Raw genomic sequence first — 17,147 nt, forward strand, 5'->3', positions numbered from 1 at the left:
TATTTTATACTAGAATACAATTTGAAGTCTTTACTTCTGTATGAGTTTTTTAATTTAATCTACTACTGTACTGTCACTGTCCTAGGGATTCCCAACGGTTCACTTTAGAATATAATAGTGACTGTTGCACACTTCACTGTTGTGGCTAGGTTCACTGCTCGACTTTAAACTGACATTTTTATAGATTTATCACTATCACACAAGTTCAAAATGTTTGGTGCGTTTGAACCTGCGGACTAGCTCTTCATGATCTAAAAGTTGTAAGACTTCCCTGTTTGTATGGTTGTGGGGTCGCTTTTCGTGATTCTTGGTAATCTTGGCACAGACCAACTGAACTGCCCATTGAACTGGCAAGAACCTAGTATTTTCGAGCAGGGAAACATGTTGTTCTTTGAGCATGTATATAATTTAATCTATTTACAACGAATTGTATTCACCACATTTTCTTAAAATATACTATGTAAACAATATATTATGAGGTTACCACTTTAAATAGTGTGCTAGTTCCAATTACTCAGCAGAGTGCTCTTAAGATGTTCTGATTTAGAACGAAAACGTTTTGCAATCCATTTGGATGACATTTTATGAAGTTTTTTAATAAACGATTTTATACCAATATACCTACAACTTGAAGTTTATACTTCTGTATGAGTTTTTTAAACTATGGTATACAGCAAACTACTTTGATTTTCCCATTGATTTTAAATATTTTTTCTACAAAAGTTTTCTTGCATTTCATTATTTTGTGCAAATCCTTCAGGTAGATCGCACCCTCGAGGTAGACCGCATAGTATAGTCGCACCTTTTTTTAATCTAGACAATTTAAATTTAACTTTAATAAAAAATCAAAAAAGAATATTAGAAATATATGGGTAAATATGAATAGTACATTCAAGAACAGTGGTTCGAAATGAATTCAACTCAATAGTAAGAAGGAAGAAAACAGAACATTAGGAAGCATTTTTAAAAGAGATGGAGCACTACTTTTATGGGATGCAAAAGGAAATGTGGAAAATGATAAGAGGTCAAAAAGCAGAGAGAAGATGGAATTGATAGAAGTAAAACATATTGATACAAATACATGGACAACTTTCCTAAAAAACCTCTATCAAACAGCTAATCACGAAGAACTGGAAACACTAGGATTAGATTCTGATGAGCAAACAGAAATTAAAGAGGAAGATATAAAGAACGCTTTAAAAAAGATGAAAAATGGAAGAGCTCCTGGGAAAGATGGAATATCTAATGAACTTTTAAAATACAGTGGAGATAGACTTCACAAAGAACTGAATATCCTTATAAGTAAAATATGTACTAAATACAGGAAGAATTCCAGAAGAATGAAGAACCACTCAAATGATAGCGTTATTTAAGAAAGGTGATAGGGCAGACCCCAGTAACTATAGAGGGATAAATTTACTGAGCACTATATTGAAACTCACAACAAAAATACTTATGGAGAAAATAATGGCGTGCATAAATATATCGGATGAACAACAAGGATTTAGAAGTGGAAGATCATGTAACGATGCAGTTTTTGTGATAAGACAAATAGCGCAGAAATCATTAGAATATAACAAACCAGCTTTTTTCTGTTTCATAGACCTAGAGGAAGCTTTTGATAGAATCCAATTAAAAGATGTGATGCACCTACTGTATGACAAAAATTTACCACTGGATATCATAAGACTGATTCTTCTTCTTCTTCATGTGCCGTGCTCCACTATCGAACATTGGCTATCAAATTGGCTATAGAAATTTTGTTAAAGGCAGCTTAGAAAAGGGATACCTCTGTTATACCATTCCTCAGGTTTTTAAGCCATGACGTTCTTCTTCGACTTGGCCCTCTTCTTGCGTCTACCTTGCCTTGTATTATTAAATTGAGTATATTATATCTCTCTGGGTGTCGCATAACATGGCCAAAATATCCAAGTTTTCGATTTTTAATTGTTCTGACGACTTCCGTGACTTTTCCCATCCGGTGCAAAACAACTTCGTTACGAACTCTATCCACCCAACTCATTCGTAGGATTCTTCGGTATATATACCCAGATTTCAAAGGCTTCCAATTTCTTGAGAAGAGTATCTGTTAAAGTCCAACCTTCGACACCGTACAAAAGAGTAGAGAACACATAACATCTCACTTATCTAATTTTAAGATTCAAAGTAACGTTGTTTCCACATAAAAGTTTCTTTATAATGCAGCTCTGGCCTTCTCTATACGTATTCTAATTTCTTTGCTCATGTCGCAGTCCTCATTTAGATTACAACCAAGGTAGGTGATACTGTTAGTTGTCTCTAATTGTTTACCATAAGCTGTTACTACTTCCGGTTGTATTGGCGTCTTACTGACAACCATCACCTTGGTCTTTGCGGTGTATAGCTTGAGTCCATATTCATCATACGTTGTGGTAATTCTATTAATCAGATGTTAAAGTTCTTCATAATTGCTCGCAATTAACACCGTGTCATCCGCGTATCTCAAATTATTAATATTGACGCCATTCATTTGGATACCACATTGAGCATTATCCACTGCTTTATTGAAAACAAACTCAGAGTAGATGTTAAATTAGTGAGGACAAAATGCAGCCCTGCCTTACTCCTCTTTGTATTTGAAGGTCTTCAGACGTGTCCCGGCCAATCCTGATGTTTGTACGTTGATATCAGTAAAGATTTTTCATAATGCGTAGGTCTTTGTCATAAATACCCACTTTCTGAAGAAAAGCAATCATTTCAGTATGTTTTACCCAATCAAAGGCCTCCTCAAAGTCAATGAAACACATATAAACCGGATGTCCGACATATCTGCATCTCTGTACAATAACCTGAATAGTAAACAGTGCTTATCTGGTCCCAAGGTTATTGCGGAATCCAAACTGTGTATCACCAAGCTGTTCTATTTTTGGTACATCCTAGAGTGCAAAATTCGTAGAAATATCTTTAAAAGATCAAGCTAATGGTTCGGTAGTCACTACATCTTTTCGCGTTTGCTTTTTTAGGTATCGTCACAAAAGTCGACAGCAGCCAATCCGTTGGTATGTAGCCAGTTTGATAAACTTTATTAAAAAGATGAAGGAGAGATCCTTCACCTAAACTTTTTTGTTTTTTGTTCTGACCGGTGAGTTCTTTTATTTTTTTAAACATATTAAATAAATCATGTTTTCTCTACAACTCTTCAATTTCTCTAAGCATTTGTTTTCAAAGTATGTTTCTTTTGCCGCTCGTATTTTAGTCCTTATCTCTCTATTAATGCGTTTATACATTTCGATGTTTTGGTTCTTAAATTGGCGTCTTTTTTCCATCAAATTCAAAATCTGATCGTTCATCCACTATTGCTTCTTTTGATTTTTCTCTTTGAAGTTTGGAGTTGAGTTGCTTATAATCGTTTTGATTTGGTTCCAACGATCCTCGACGGATTCTTGTTGTTCGCTATCCTCAAAATTGCTCTCTAAATTGTTTGCAATCCCCTGACTGTTGTTTCTAATAAAATCGGTATCCGGTTTGTTAGAGGATCGTTGTTGTTTTATCTGTTAAAGTTTTAATTTTATTTCGGCTAACAATAAAAGTGATAGAAAACATATATCTAAGAAATAAAATAGAAATGAAAGTCAATGGAATAATAACAGAACCTATAGAAACAAACAGGAATTAGGCAAGGAGAATCACTAAGCCCTCTACTGTTGAACATAATGTTGGATGCAATAATAAAACAAGTGAAGAAAAAAAGGGGGTACAAAATAGGCAATAGAGAGATAAAAATACTCTGTTACGCTGATGACACCGTGTTAGTAGCAGAGTGCGAAGACGACCTACAAAGATTATTGCACGAGTTCAACATTAACGCAAAAGAAATGAATATGAAAATATCAGCCCAAAAAACAAAAAGCTTAGTAATTGCCAAAGAACCAATAAGATGCAAATTGGAGTTAGACAATCAAATTATACAACATGTAATGACATGACTTTCAAATATTTGGGAATTAATCTATCAGCCAAAAACAATATCGAAGAAGAGGCAAAAGACCAAATAATTAAAGCCAGTAGAACGGTCGGATGCTTAAACGACACAATTTGGAAAAACAAACACCTAAGATTGGAAACAAAGGCCCGCATACACTCAAAAATATTTAGCTCGTAATATTGATTAACAATGATTATTGAATAGTATCTCGTTGTAACAACAATTTAATTTTTTGTTTCAACGAACTTTTAGACATTGACGAATGTATTTGGTTATTGTCACAATGATTGAATAATAATTGTGAAAATAACTACAGTAGGTACATTAATATATAATCAATAACACCCAATTTATTCAGCCAATAACTTAGTTTCGTATATTTAATAAATAATGTTAATTCTGGCAGCAACTAACTTTCTTGATTTCGTAGATGACAACAATTACCTTGGTTTATCGTGACAACGTACAGATTTCATTAAAACAATGTACCGGGTGTCCCAATAAGAATGGCTCTCGGCCATATCTCAGGAACGGTTTATAGTAGAGCTTTGAAATAAAAAATGTTATAACAAAAGTTGCCTCAGGAAAAGCCTGGAAATTATTTTCATAATTGTGGGTCCACCGCTAGAGGGCGTAATTGAATATCAAAAATAAAAAAATCTAAATTTTACAAAATTTTCCTAATGAAGGGGCACTGGAAATCCGATTATTGTATTCTTCATCAAATTCTGCGCATATTTGATTTAACAAGTTTAACTCTACCTTTGCAAATAAGAGGTGGAGGTGAATGGGAACCTTGTTATGAAAAAATGGCTGTAAGTCCGGTTCTGCTAAATCAAATTTTGAAAACTGGGTCTTGTTGAAGACAGATCTTTTTCTTCAATGTAAGCGTGATAATTTTGAACCATCCTAATAAATAATAAGCCAGCTGGGAGGCGTTAGTTAATTTTTTTCAGAAATCTAGTTTTCTTTGGAAAATATTAAATACAAGTATGCATTTTTAATCATACTTTAAAAAATTAGATTAAATTAGCAATAGAATAGCGAAAACCGCATGTCGATACCTTTTGTCTATCTCAAGATATCTCGAGAAACGTGTAAATTTTATACATAACTGTTACTATCACCGGTAAACTAAGTTAATGAAAAGTAGTGTGCTGTGGAAAAAACAAAATAACATTTTCCAGATGTCAACGTATAAAAATATAATTAATTAAAACAACAATATAAAGAGAAACAATACTATTAAAATTAAATATAACACAGAACAAAAAGAACTACTTAGTGACGACCTAAATATTCAAATTGTTGCCCATCATACACTACTCTAGAATACATTATCCAGAGAATACTAAACGCCATTCAAAGCATATCGAGAGCAGAAATTGAGACTGCTGTTCAATCTACTCTTGAAAGAGTAAATGTTTGCAACGAAAATGATGGGCAAAAATTTGAACGTTTATGTCATCACTAAATAGTTGTTTTTGTTTCTTTGTAATAGGGCTTTTCAACGCTTCTCATTTGTTTCGAGCCTCTGTCATATGCCGTATAATCCGTGTATAATATTAATATACAAGATATGAACGAGGCTCGAAACAAATGAGAAGCGTTGAAAAGACCTAATATACGTTGACAGCTGGAAAATGTTTCTTTGTTGTTTCCATAGCACACTACTTTTAATGAATTATTTCGTTTACCGGTGACAGTAACAGTTATGTTTTTAAATTTACACGTTTTGTAAGATATCTCGAGATAGAAAAAAGATATTAACATGCGGTTTTCGCTATTCTGTTGCTAATTTTGTCTAATTTTGTAATATGGTATTAAAAATTCATGTTTGTATTTAATATTTTCCAAGGAACACTAGATTTCTGAAAAAAATTAAATAACGCCTTCTAGCTGGCATATTACTTAGTAAGTTGGTTCGAAATCATAACTTTTACATTGACGAAAAAGATCTGTCTTCAACAAGACCAAGTTTGCAAAATTTGATTAAGCAGAACCGGACTCACAGCCAGTTTTTCATAACAAGGTTCCCACTCACCCCCACCTCTTATTTTCAAAGGTAGACCTAAACTTGTTAAATCAAATATGCGTAGAATTTTATGAAGAATATGACGATCGGATTTCCAGTGCCTCTTCATTAGGAAAATTTTGTAAAATTTAGATTTTTTAATTTTTGATATTCAATTACACCCTCTAGCGGTGGTCCCACAATTATGAAAATAATTTCCAGGCTTTTCCTGAGGCAACTTTTGTTATAAAATTTTTTATTTCAAAGCTCTACTATAAACGGTTCCTGAGATATGGCCGAGAGCCATTCTTATTGGGACACCCGGTACAAATGTTGTTAATATAGAGTAATATATTCTTTTTCTCATGATCATCTTTCAGTGCGTCACAGTTTTTCGATTTCTCTCTAACGCATTAAATTGTATGTGACAGAAAAAAAGGCACGTCTGTGAATACTTTGGTAATTATTCTAGTTCGGTGATTATTCTAGTTGTCGATAGATGGCGCCATAATCAAAAAAGAATTATTTATTAAATAAAATAATAATATTATCAATATAATCTGTACAATTTATAAAACTATACAAATGAAAGAAAATACCATTTTATAAATGCAATAGACACAATTGATTTGGTTTTATTCCAAATTGAAAATAAAATTTGACAACTGTCAGATTTAACTAAAATGTCACGTTAGAATAAATGTCATAAATGTGTATTATCACGGACTTACCTTTTTTTCTATAATTTGTGACGCACTGAAAAATGTTCATGAAAAGGAGAATATGATTATTGTATAGATGTAAACTGATTGTTGTGACAACGAATGCATTAATCAATCTACTACTGCGTTTAATAACCACCATTAATGCGTACATGGTGACAATAAACGTAGTTGTTGAGACAATAAATGTTTTTCTTGACCATGTGAAATGTAACAGCTTTTCCTTATCGTGATACCCCTAGCTTTTCTGTGTTACCATTGTTTAAAAAATAATTCTTTGTTAAACAATGCTGTTACCTCTGCGTAGTAGAAGGAAGTTTTCGTGTGTCTATTATCGTGAAATTTCGGTCGAATTCTTTCTAAATTTTTTTGGAATCCTGAGAAAACTAATTAGTATTTTTGAAAATTTAAATGCAGAATAAAATATTACAGTATTATCGAGGGTCTGAAGTCCCTGAGAATTTCTATAATGATTATTTTAATTCACTTAATTCACATTAAGTCACAGGGGTGAAAAAGAGAAAATTTAGTATGATTTTTAATTTCAGATATACCATTCAAAAGAAACTTTTTGTTTATTCTAAGGGACTTTCAGCCCTCGGTAATAATGTAATCTTTTATTCTGCGTTTAAATTTTTCAAAAATACTTATAGTTTTCTCAGGATTCCAAAAAAATTGAATGCGTTTAAAAAGAATTCGATTCGAAATTTTGCACCTGCGCTCTCAAAAAGAATTAAAGTGTTATACATTTTTGGAATCACTATTTCAAACGCTTCTAATGAGCTGTTACATGATGTACTTTCCCATTTAAAAAAATCAAAGTTATGCCTGTCACCTGAAGAGGGATCGTGTAAAGTTCGAAACATTGATTTTATAATATACTTTGATTATGTTAAAAATCGACCTGCCGGGCGTTTTGCTTATGTGCTAAAAATAAATAAGTTAATAAGGGGGGGGGGGGATCTAACACTTATTCCAGCGCACTGTATAAGTGAAATCATAATATGATTTCTCATATTATGAGAAATCACACAGTGTAAAGTCCATTAGGTTTAGGACAAAAAAGGGGGAATTAAAAAATTATTATTAATCAATATTGTAGCGGTTATTTGTGTAATTACTTCTAATTACAATAAAACTAGCGGTTCGTAATTTATATACGACTTTATTTTTTTATTTATACAAGTTTACTTTACAAACTTTAGCTTAAGACTAACTCTATTTACAAATATGTCCTATTTATATATGCGATACAGATATTCCAGAAATATCTATATATCTCCAGCTATGTCCATGTGACCGCTTGCACGTCATCGGCGCTGCATCGGCGTATCTCGAAACATCGATAGTGTTCTGTCTGTCCGGAGACGGGAGCTGGTATACGAGGGTAGGTCAATAATTATTTTGTTACACTGCTCCCCTCTTAAGATCTGAGCGTCCCGATCAGCAACTCTAGATGGCCCAGGATGGCGGAATCTACAGGATTCTCCAGCTCTGCATACACCCCTAGAAAAGAAGTAACAGTCTACTGTCTTTGAAGGGTATGACATCTTCGGGTTCATGCAACACACAGTAATCCGTACGCCAGTTTCTCTGAAGATCACTTCCAGCATGCTTCTCACAATCTTCCAATCCAGATTTTCTACTGCATGGCCAATTTTTGGTAAAGCCAAATCTTTGATGTCATAATTACAGACCATTTTCTTCAAATTAGTTAGAGCACGCCATATGTTCTCGTAGCTTGGCGTGTCCGTATAAGACTTCCTGGTCACTATATACAGCAAAGATCGAGGACCATCTTCCAATCGCAATACTCTTCCAATTTTAGGTTGTTGATTCCTTAATTCGTCCAGGCGGCCGAACTTTCTATTGAATACGGACGAGATTCCTTTAGTCATCTCGAGGTCTTGTGCAACACAGTGGGCTAGAGAGACGTTTTCTGGAACACCAAACAGATCTTGCTGAACTTCTGTGGTCACGCCGAATCTAGCACTCTTTCTTTCTGCGTAATTTGACATAAATTCCTTAAAACTTGGCTGTGGTGCATCTTTCATCTCCTGTTGGAGGACTCGGGCTTCCTCTGTTTCATTTGAGCCAGCATATGGTGCAAGACGATTTATGTGAATAACTTTTGGTTTACCGTTTGGTAACTTCTTAATTCTGTATATTACGTCATTTATTTTCTTCTTAACTTCATACGGACCTTCCCATTGTCTTTGCAGTTTAGGACACAGGCCTCGACGACGTTGTGGATTATAAAGCCAGACAAGATCACCTACTTCGAAGCTTTCATTCTTGCAGCGAGAATCATATTGATCTTTCATTCTGTCACTGGCTATCTGGATGTGTTGTCGGGCAAGTTCATGAATGTTGTTCATTCGTAACTTCAGGCGGTCTACGTATTCTTCGCCTGCAACATATTCCTCGGAAGGTCTGCAGCCAAACTCTAGGTCGCAGGGCAAACGAACTTCACGACCCAACATCAGGCAGGTTGGTGTTTGACCTGTAGTTTCATTCACGGCCGAGCGGTAGGCCATCAGGAATAAATGAATGTGTTGGTCCCAATCTCGCTGATGTTCAGATACAACTTTGGACAAGTGTTTACCCATCGTTCGGTTCATTCTCTCGACCATTCCATCTGATTGAGGATGCAGGGGTGTTGTTCTGGTCTTATTGGCACCAATCAATTTACAAACGTTTTGGAAAAGAGCTGACTCAAAGTTTCGCCCTTGGTCGGAGTGGATCTCCAAGGGAACACCAAATCGGCTGAAGAATTCTTTAACAAGTACCTCTGCAACGGTAGCAGCTTCTTGATTCGGTAATGCATAGGCCTCGGTCCATTTCGTAAAATAGTCCATGGCTACCAGAATGTATTTATTTCCAGCATCGGTTTCTGGAAATGGACCTGCAATGTCGATTGCTACTCTTTCCATAGGACTTCCAACATTGTACTGTCTCATGGGTGCTCTCTTTTTACCAACTGGACCATTACCGGATGCACACAGTTCACATTTCCGGCACCATCTTCTTACATCATCTTTACAGTTCACCCAATAGAACCGTTCTCGAACCTTTTGCAGAGTCTTCGTAATACCAAAGTGTCCACCTGATGTACCGTCATGCAACTGACGCAATACTTCTGACACTTTACTTTTAGGTACAATCAACTGAAGCTTAGATTCTGTACCATCACCGTTCTCAAAGGTTCTGTACAGAAGATCATCTTTTAGTATCAGGCAATTCCATTGGCTCCAGTAGGCCTTGACTTCCGGACTACATGCACTAATGTTTTGCCAACTAGGTCTCTCACCTCGACGCATCCAATCCAATACTCTTTTTATACATGGATCGTCTTCTTGGGCTTCTTGTAACTGTTGTGGCTGCCATTGCTCATTAACGACGGTGGTTCGTCTCACGGGGCAAAATCGTTCCTCTAATTTGGCACAGTGATTACAATTTGCACTACATGGTCGTCTCGAAAGGGCATCAGCATTTGAATGAACTCTTCCGGCCCTGTGTTCTATCTCATAATCATATTCTTGAAGTCGTTCTAACCATCTTGCCATCTGGCCCTCTGGATTACGGAATTGTATGAGCCATTTTAGAGCAGCGTGATCTGTTCGAAGAAGGAACTTTCTGCCGTACAAGTATTTATGGAAATGTTCGCAAGCCTTCACTACACCCAGCAGTTCTCTTCTGGTAACGCAATAGTTTCTTTCTGGTTTCGACAGGACTTTGCTGAAATAAGCGATGACTTTTTCCTGTCCATCCTGGATTTGTGAGGGAACAGCTCCTATGGCACTGTTGCTAGCATCGGTATCCAAAACAAATTTTCCTGCCTGTCCCGGGTAGCTTAATATCGGTGCACTGATCAGAGCCCTTTGTAGTTGTTCGAAAGCTTTTTGACACTCCTCACTCCATGTATATTCTTTGCCCTCCTCCGTCAACTTTGTTAGGGGCTTGGAGATATTGGCAAATCCTTTGACAAATCGTCGGTAATATGTACATAGGCCAAGGAAACTTCTAATTTCATGTTTATCTTTTGGTACTGGCCAATCTTTAATTGCATCAATCTTTTCAGGATCAGCTGTTACACCATTACTCGATACAATATGTCCTAAGTACTTAACTTCTCGTCGAAACATGTGACATTTCTTCGGACTTAACTTCAAGTTCGCTGCCCTCAATCGTTGAAAGACGTCTATTAGATTCTTGGCATGTTCATCAAAGGACCTTCCAACCACAATTACATCATCCAAGTAAACCAGGCATGTTTTCCATGTTAGACCTCTTAAAACTGCCTCCATTTATCTTTCAAATGTGGCAGGGGCATTACATAAACCAAACGGCATAGCCGTAAACTGCCAAAGCCCTGATCCTATCGAAAATGCGGTTTTCTCCCGATCGGCTGGCTCCATGTCTACTTGCCAATATCCACTTTTTAAATCGAGTGTGGAAAACCAACGAGAACCGGAGAGAGTATCCAATGTATCGTCTATTCTGGGCAAAGGATAACTATCTTTTTTTGTTACCGCATTGAGCTGGCGGTAGTCGATACAAAAACGCGTTGAACCATCTTTCTTCTTTACCAGAACTACTGGTGATGTCCATGGACTGTTCGATGGTTCAATTACCCCTTGTTTGTCCATATCCTTGATAATCTCTTCGGCTTCATCTCTTTTCGCAAATGGAAGTCGTCTAGGCCGTTGTCTGATTGGCTGAGCGTCTCCGGTATTTATTTTATGCGTTACTATGCTTGTTTTTCCCTTATCCTTCGTGTCAATAGCAAAAACATCTTGATACTCTATCAGCATAGATGTCACTTTTTCCGTTCGTTCATGATCAAGATCTTGGCATCTTTCAATGATCATCTCAACAAGCTCCTTTGGATACTTCGCCTTCGATGATTTCTCATTGGTATTCACAGAGCAAATTGAAGCCACGGGAACACACTGCCCGATCAAAGCTCCTCTACTTAACTTGATAGCAGTTTCCCTTAAATTCATAACTCTTACAGGGATCGCATCTCGAACTTTTACCAAAGTTTTCGCCGTTAGGAACTCGACATTATCCACATCTTCGACCATCCTTAAACTTCCCTCTCGGCAGTGTCCATCAAGCATGGTCATCAGAATTTTCTCACTATTACCGGGTATGGTTACGTCGCATGTAGTAAGTAAGCGGATGACATCTTCTTTGTCGTCGTGAAAGGGCAACTCTTCACCATTGATCTTGAGAACTCCATTTTGAACATCCAATATTGCCCCCACTTTCCTTAGTACGTCCATCCCCAATATGAATTCGTCGGAGATCTCGGCAATTAATACTTGATGTTCAACTGTGGTCTGGCCAATGGATACTGACATATTAGCCTCGCCATATGTATTAATTAGCTCACCAGTCGCTGTTCTAAGCTTTACTGTTGCAGGTGATAATTTATTATGGTCTCGTACTACATCTGGACGTGCGATAGTTCTCGTTGCACCTGTATCCACCAAAAATGATCTACATCTATTACTGATACGACCTTCGATGTATAAGTTGTGGATTCCACCGGAGGACGTAAGGTTGACAGTTACTATGGGGGCTCTAGTTCTCGAGGTCGGCAGTTGCCCCTTGGTGTCGACCCGCTCTAGTTTTCCGACGGCTGTACGATCTTCTTACAATTACGACGAATGTGGCCTACGTCTCCACAATTCCAACATCTAGGCTCGCGTCTCTTTGGCATCTGATTACTTAATACTCTCCGTATAATTTCCTCCAGACGTTCATCGTTGTGTTCGTCACTTTCTTCAATGGTTCTTACTCTATGGCCTCGTGAAGTTTGACTAGCCGTTTCGTGTTCCAATGCAATAGCAAGTGCTTCATCTAAAACTTTCGGTCTTGCTAGTCGTAAAGCTTTCTGTAGTTCATTATCTTTCAGCCCATTGACGAAGGTATCTACTGCAATTTCTTCTAAAACGCTGTCTGGCACCTCTGGATAAGCCAACCGCACCACACGAGCCACATCTGCTTCAAATTCTTGCAGATTCTCACTTGCTCGTTGACTTCTACTTCGCAGTTGTGCTTTGTATACTTGTTGTAGATGGGCATCTCCATAGCGTTTTTCTAGACGAGTGAACAAGGTCTGGTAACAATTTTCTTGACCCTTGGGAATTGACCTTAATATATCTGCAGCATCACCTCGTAAAGCAGCAGTCAAGGAAACAGCCTTTTCCTGTTCGGTCCAATGATTGGCGGTCGCAATAGCTTCAAATTGTCTAAGATATATGGACCAAGAGGACTTTCCATCGAATGGTGGTAATTTGAATCTCATATTATGCGACGTTTCGTCTCTCGGTAGTTCATCTTTCACTACAGGATCTAACGCTGCTGCATTAACTGATGGTTGTACTTTTGTATCGGTTATCATGCTCTCTAGTTGTTTGATCTTTTCTTCTACGGTCTCTACACTTTTCTGCATCTTATCGAATGTTCTAGAAACTTCTTCAAATTTCTCGTCATTCTGTCTACAAACGTCTTTAATTACTTGAGAAACACTTTCAAATTTCTCGTCGCTTTTTCTAGAAGTTTCATCGATCTTTTGAGAAACACTTTCAAATTTCTCGTTGTTCTGTCTACTAACTTCTTCGAGTTTTTCGTTGTTCTTTCTAGAAGTTTCATCGATCTTTTGAGAAAGACTTAGACTTATCTTAGACGTTTCATCGATCTTTTGAGAAACACTTTCGAATTTCGATAAGATCGCTTGTTCTGCTGACTGGAAGTGGAACGTCTTTGGGTCATCTCCATTCTTCTTGAGGACCTCCTCGAGTCGTGCTTTCAGGACTTTCTTGGACCCACTGGCATCTTGCTCGTACTCTTCTAATTGTTCACGGAGCTGTTTTAGCGAAAGTTCTTCTAGCAACATCTTTAGTCGGCACACACGTACTTTTCAAAATGTCTTTTAAAAGTCTTTCCGAATACCGAACAATTAACGCACTCCGATTATTCCCGACGAATAAAGTTCAAAAGTCTTTTTTTCACTTTTCATTTATTTACACCCCACACCTGACACCACTGTAGCGGTTATTTGTGTAATTACTTCTAATTACAATAAAACTAGCGGTTCGTAATTTATATACGACTTTATTTTTTTATTTATACAAGTTTACTTTACAAACTTTAGCTTAAGACTAACTCTATTTACAAATATGTCCTATTTATATATGCGATACAGATATTCCAGAAATATCTATATATCTCCAGCTATGTCCATGTGACCGCTTGCACGTCATCGGCGCTGCATCGGCGTATCTCGAAACATCGATAGTGTTCTGTCTGTCCGGAGACGGGAGCTGGTATACGAGGGTAGGTCAATAATTATTTTGTTACAATATCATACATTGGGCTAATGCATTCAGTAATTATTAATATAAAATACGTTCATAGTAGGAATGAACGAAACTGATTGTAAGAATGAATAGAATTGCTTGTAAGAATAACCGTATTTATTGTGGGAATGAACGGAATTAATTGTAAGAATAAACGGAAATAATTGTAGAAATAAACTAAATACGTTAGGAGAAATAACACTGTTATTGGCACAACGAATAGTCTTCGTCGGTCAATTAACGACGTTGTTGTTTCAATGAATAGTTTTCGTTGACTCAATGAACAGAGTTCGTAATATCAATAAAGTGATATTGTGGTATACATAATGAATGTTCATCCATTCAATAAACGTAATACATTGGCTCAACTAACGAAAATAATGAATTGATGAGCATCACTTTGCTGTTCCAATAAAACCAAGAATTGGACAAATTTTATTTATTGCGTTTGTTGTATAAATTAACATTTTTATTGATATTACGTACATTTTCGTTGAGTGTATATAAGTCAGTTATTAGGCCAGTTATGACTTACACGGCCGAAACAAGACCAGATACAAGCAAAACACGAAGACATCTGGAAACCAACGAAATGAAGATCTTAAGAAGGATTGCTGGAAAAGGACTTACAGGATAGGGTAAGAGGTGAGGAACTCAGACGCATATGTGGGGTAGACAATATAAATATTCCGGTTGGTGTATGGCGGAATTTAATTAAAACTACAAAGAAATAATGTGTACAACGAACGGTAATCTGTTTATTTATTTTGTGTGAACAAGCGGTGTGTTGTTGACCTATATCGACAATCGAAGGGTGTGTGTTGTGCAGACGCTGGTAGTAGACTGACTGGGTCGAACGAAACCCCACTGTTATGTCAACTGATTTGCGGTTTCTTAGATAAACCAGAGAAAGCCATAAATTGAGAAACTTTATGGATTTCAAGAATTTTGACATAACGAGGCTGGGGACATCGTAATCAATTAAGAAGTGTTTCTTTGAAAGAAACATTAATCTTATACAATCTGTTTAACGTTTCGTTTAACATCTGCTCTGTATTTACATGTGAATTTATATGACACATATTAGGTATTTCGTTTTGCGAAAAGTTATTAAAAATAAAAATTAAAATTAGCAGAAAATAGTAATTACAGCGTAATGCTATATAAATACCTGGGTAAAGAACAGAAAGGAAGAGTGGAATCAACACATAAGCAGGATCCTGTCAAAACCGGCCACCTGAATTAGCCGGCCAGTTTCAAAGTTCCCCAAACCAAAATTTGTGGACTACAAAACCTGGTATTAGCGCCCACCTTTTTATATCGGCCAAAAGTTCTGTCATTTGTCATTTTTAGTTACCGTTATTGACAGGTTTTACTGTAGTATGTATCGAGGAAAATAATGATGGCAATGAATTAAATTTTTTAGTATATGTGTATAAATTAATAATAAAGAATAAAAATTTTGTCCATACATACATACACAATTGTCACTGTATCTACCTGTTATAAAAACTTACTTAAAATTACAAGTAAAATATATTATTATACTAAGAAAAAAGATTTTATGTTTCTTTAACAACATTAATGTTATTGTTAATGTTAAATCAATACATTTTTGTTAAATTTTTAATAAAAAATTTGTTTTACTTCTTAATTACTATTTTGTGGTTATCTTTTGTGAGAATTTTTATTGCATCACACTATTAGAGGATGAAATATTTTTGAAAACAAATTGTTTTATCAAATTAATGAATATATTGCAAAAAGGGTCATGCTAATGATATTATTAATACAGTACGTAAATCGTTCAGCTGGACATAGGGAACAAACATTGTATTATTTTTCTCATGATCATCTTTCAGTGCGTCACAGTTTTTCGATTTCTCTCTAACGCATTAAATTGTATGTGACAGAAAAAAAGGCACGTCTGTGAATACTTTGGTAATTATTCTAGTTTGGTGATTATTCTAGTTGTCGATAGATGGCGCCATAATCAAAAAAGAATTATTTATTAAATAAAATAATACTATTATCAATATAATCTGTACAATTTATAAGACTATACAAATGAAAGAAAATACCATTTTATAAATGCAATAGACACAATTGATTTGGTTTTATTCCAAATTGAAAATAAAATTTGACAACTGTCAGATTTAACTAAAATGTCACGTTAGAATAAATGTCATAAATGTGTATTATCACGGACTTACCTTTTTTTCTATAATTTGTGACGCACTGAAAAATGTTCATGAAAAGGAGAATATTGTATATATTTAGATACATAAATACATACATTGTATTATATTCAGATAATTGTGGCAACTGAGCTCTCTCGATGACATTATTAACCTCAAAATTATTTCGACTGACACAAATAAACGTCAAAATTATGAATGTAGTAGATAAATATTTTTAGCCTAAGAGAATGGGAAAACCGTTTAGTTTTAAAATTAGTTTTTAAATAAAAAATATTTTAAAAATTAAAGTAAAATTATTAACTCATTAATCATAAACTTTGTTTTTTATTTATTTATGGACAGCCTTGCTTCAAAACTCACTTATTCTATTCGTTTTAACAGCTTATTGCACCAAAAACTCGTACTCGAACAGAAGCTTCAACTAACACAGGTTAGCGCAGTTGCCACAATTCTCTCAATGTATATTCCCTATGTCCAGCCGAACGATTTACGTACTGTATACGCTACTTCAAACTAAAAAAATTGAAATAGGCCCATTATTAAGAGGCAGTAGTAGCGATCAACAGGTAGCAATAAACGCGATCCAAGATTGCGGCTGTAATTTTGAATATTTTGTCGAGATATTTGGCACACGTTTGTAATATAATAAAGAATGGCAGTACAGAGCCCAATTTGAGAAATATGTTAGTATGTGAAAATTACTCTATAACTAAATAAAATGTTGCAAAAAGGAGCCTGTACCGCAATTAAGAAAAACAAAAAAATAAAATTTTTCAAATAAACTCTTTTATACCATGCCTAGATTTTGTGTCATATTAGACCTAGTGAACTTTTTTTATCTCTAACAAGAAATCCAACATATTATAACTAAATACC

The 17,147-nt window shown here is 35.6% G+C and overlaps 1 protein-coding gene across 3 annotated transcripts in view; it reads right to left on the minus strand.

The window, feature by feature from the left end:
• LOC126886472 (uncharacterized) overlaps positions 1-17,147 on the minus strand; it is a 614,879-nt gene that overhangs the window by 356,696 nt on the left and 241,036 nt on the right. The gene's annotated exons all lie outside the window — the stretch shown is intronic.

This window comes from Diabrotica virgifera, chromosome 6 (assembly GCF_917563875.1).
Source record: "Diabrotica virgifera virgifera chromosome 6, PGI_DIABVI_V3a".
NCBI lineage: Eukaryota > Metazoa > Arthropoda > Insecta > Coleoptera > Chrysomelidae > Diabrotica > Diabrotica virgifera.